Below are 4,293 nucleotides of genomic sequence, written 5' to 3' on the forward strand. Positions count from 1 at the left end.
GCACCCAAAAGGCGGAAAAGTACTGTAGTAGTAATGAAACCGCTATACTTTACCGCCGGCTTTCTTGGGCGGATGCCCAGAAGGTAATGAGCGAGTGTTAGGAGACCGTCGATAACGTGACTCCCTGAGTATCGCACCCTATCAACAGATAAGATTCTGAGTCACGCTCCCTGTCATTGGATCCGGTAGACACGATAACTTAAAAGTGACGTTATCAGCCGCCTACTAACACTCGCTAATATTTCCATAGGTTGAGCGACGTTTCGGTGGTGTCTTATATGATGCTTCGTCCACAGCGGCGTTGCTCATAACGTCACGCAGGGATGGGCACTATTTAAATAGATTGTAATTAAAATAGTACTTAAAATGAAATATAAATACATGTATATATATTTTATATTTAAATACAGACTGGAAAAATGTATTTATAATTATATTTAGGGTAAGGTGGGGCAAGATGAGACACGGGGCAAGACGCGACATTTCGCGTTCGACGCCGCCTGTCTCGGAGACGCTTTGCTCCATGCACTTGAAACTTTAGTCATAGGTGGCTCTAAATGTCCGCTTTATTGCACGTGAGAATTGTCCGGATTGGTGTATGCGTTGAAGAGAAAAAAAAAATCTGTTAGTTCTGCCTGAAATGTGAAGACCCGCCAAAAAGGCGCGATTTTCTGTGATGCGTTTTCTTGTCGTCTGCGCAGCAGCGTTTCGCAGGCTTATTCGGTCAATGTAAGTTCACACCCTCTTTCTTTATTCATTTATCACGATATCTGCAAAATATGGGCACTCTTGGTTATCCGGTGTTGAACATATAATAATTAATACATCGGATGGTATGCACCGGGCAAGACGCGACAAGTTAATGTAATTTAAATGTAATGCAATCTAAATTTAATGTAATTTCGAAACCGATAAGTCAACTATTCGGTGGCTTCGTGCTTGTTCCTCTGAGATTTCTTTTTTGCATGTTACCTAGGATTTTCCAGCATTTTTTCCTGTTTCCTAGGATATTTCCAGCAAAGCAGAAATGCACACAAAAGCGAGCGACCAGCGACGTATCAGACTGGCGGTGCCTTGTCTGCAAAGCACGGTGGAGCAAAATAGCATCGGGTTCTGTGTGGTTTTATTGCGCATCACGTGAACGGTGAGCACAGGGGTGTTGTGTAGGGGCCCACTGGCTTCACTTTGTCTATTTGGATTACAAAAACGAATTTCTATAGTTCATTAACACTGCGTGTCTCGTCTATTGCCCCACGCGGTGTCTCGTCTTGTCCCGAGGGTTGGGGCAAGATGAGACAATCTGCATTTTTGAATTTCTTGTTATGTGTTTATTTTAGACCGGCTACGTCCGTTCTGCATTTGCAGGTCACAAGCTCGAGACCCCTGAGAATGTGTCAATGGCTAAGTTTTTTTCAAAAACACGAAAAATAAACATTTCACGTACAATTGCAAATTTCTGTCTCATCTTGCCCCACTTTACCCCAAGTGCCAATTTTTGGGTATTTATTTTTATAAATACTCCTAAATAAGCAAGATACTGACTCATATCTTCAAGTTCCCCTGCATTTCACCTTCCGGTAAGAAGGGCAAAGCAGAGTTTGGAGAGCCGCGCAGTTATGGTGGATTTTCGCAAGCACGCCTATGCGACAAACCGTTTTAGATGGCTAGTTTATCACTGTTGTTGCGGACAAGATTACCCGACTACCTTGTTGTACGAAGCATCTACGTCAAATTTAAGGCAAGTCTTTCTTCATCGGCATCTGTTGAGAGATGTTCTCCTTTGCGAATCTGATTCTACGGCCGAACAGAAGATACCTAGAAGAAGCAGTCTTCGAGAAACTTCTAATATTAAAATCTCCATGATAATCTAGCAAATAAATGCTATTCGCTGATTTGTTGTTACGATCATCGTTATTTCTGTAATTCCAGATGACATCTTCCTCACAGTATTTATGGGAGTAGTTACGGTATTTAAATACTCACATTGAAAAGTATTTTATGCAGAGTATTTAAATACCTCTTTCAAAAGAGTATTATGTATTTATATTTAAATACTCAAAAAATGTATCTATACGCGTCCCTGACGTCGTCACGGAAGCCCGATATCCCAGTAGAGATCCCGCTGGCAGACCCCGATCAAAATGGCACCTTATTGCGTACAGATGTTCGGAGGCTTTACCATTTGCAAGTTGCAAGCAGGGAGGATTCAAACCGACTTCCTTTTTGCGTCATTTGATCATTTGAAAACGCAATCAAACGCACTACGAACAAATGCCTAAAAAGGCCGGAGAGAGATTAGCGTGGGCGTCCTTTTCGACGGACGGGCGCCTTCGAAGAAATTTGAGGGGCATCGTAAAAAGGGAAAAAAAAGAAAGGTCGTCGAGAGGCGGTGATTCGCCTTTGAGATGCGATGACGACCACAAAAAGCCGGCTACTACGGAAGTCGTTCGGCGGCTTTGACTTTACCGCGCAAAAGGCGTCCGCTCCGTCATGCATATAGGTTTTGGTTTACTGTCGGATATTGTGCAAAAGTTTTGTCCGACACCTCTTTGCTCGTAACATTTACGTCATGGGCTCGCACTTCTGCTCCACCATGAACGCATAGGCCAATGATTAATAGCAGGCTGTATTGAACACGATGAGGTTGGAGCTGCTAGCCAGAAGGGAGTCCTGTCCAACGGTTGCATTCAGCAGTGTCCTGCACTTTTTGCGACAAACAAGGAGAGCGGACGCTTACATCCTATTTTAGAATGACCTCGAGTTCTCATTTGGGGCAGTTGGTAGCAGACAGTGGCGGATCCAAAAGGGGGGGGGGCGATCGCCCCCCCCCCAAAACGTCAGTTTATAGATTGGATTTCCCTCTCATCCTCCCCCACTACACGCTCCGACAAAGAAACCGCCCCCCCCCCAAAAAAAACCGAGGGTCTGGATCCACCCCTGGTAGCAGATCATGGTACTACTTCAAAGCAGCACTCAATAACGCAGACAAAAAAGGACGAGAACTATACACAGACAAGCAGTTGTCTGTGTCGTTCTCGTCTTTTTTGTCTGCGTCTAAAATAGGATGTAAGCGTCCGTTCTCATTGTTTGTCGCAAAAAGTACAGGACATAATTGCTGAATGCCACCGTTGGACAGGGCTGGTTAGCAGCTCCAACACCATCGTGTTCGATGCAGCCTGCTATTAACCATTGGCCTATGTTCAAGAGCATATATATGCTCTTGCTGCTTGTCTTTTCTTGTCTTTTTTCTGTCCGTGTTTTTTATTCCGCGTTAGCGCGACGAAGCAACTGTGGCTTTCAGCGGCGTACAGACGTGGACAGATGGAGAGAGGACAGCGGGAAGGAGTGGGGAATTTTCTGTCTCTAGTGTCGAGTGCTGCTTTCAAGTACGATGGTTTAGAACGACGTACAAATTAACGCGTACAAATCCGCTGACGTCACAGCGGTGTGCGACAGAGAGTAACTAAGACCGTTTTGTTCATCCGTAAGAGGCAACTCCCCATTTTTGTCTCAGTCCCTCAGCTCCCACATTTCGCGGGAAGTTACAAGAGCGTAGTCTCTCTCGCCCAGTTTATTCGAGGCGTTATAAATACACAAGAAGATTCTTCCACGTGTGATGCCACTACCAATGGACAGATATAGATGGATGATCACGCGTCGCGTAATTAAGAACAAGAAAATTGACACTCACGACCAACACGAGTGACTAGACACGACCACAAGTGCCGTGACCGTGGCCGTGGGTACAGCATCTGCCCCTCGGTGATATCTGCGAGGGCACTGTAAAGGCAGGAAGGTGGTAGGTTCGAACCTTGCTGTGGGCCAGCTGATGTCTTCCCACTACTTTCAGGCAGACTTTTCGGGCGGTATAATATCGACCCTGTATCCCTTGTAGTCCCTGTTGTCCTCTCTCCGTGTTGTACCGTTGCTTCGCGGTGCTAACACGTCACTTTAGCTGCTCCAACGCTATATCGAATAACGTGCTCTACAGGCGTTTGCCTGTGTAGTTTGCCTGAATTAGCAGCGGCGGGTGACCAGCTGTGGAACAGAAATCGTAGCCAAACACACACGCGAGGGTTCTTCCAAATATACGTGTACGCCACAGGGCGAAACAGCAATGCCGGCTGTCACCGCTCTCCTAATATTGTTCATGTTAGCACCCTCATGCTTAGCTCCTGACAGCTGGTCTTCGTATTACAGGCACGCGCGATGGCACGCACTGTGGACTAACGCGCGTGCGAATGTCAATAACATTCCGATTGTGGTCGAGGTATGTGGATTTGAAGAACCCTT

The sequence above is a fragment of the Ornithodoros turicata genome, chromosome 6, assembly GCF_037126465.1.
Source record: "Ornithodoros turicata isolate Travis chromosome 6, ASM3712646v1, whole genome shotgun sequence".
Taxonomy (NCBI): Eukaryota; Metazoa; Arthropoda; class Arachnida; order Ixodida; family Argasidae; genus Ornithodoros; species Ornithodoros turicata.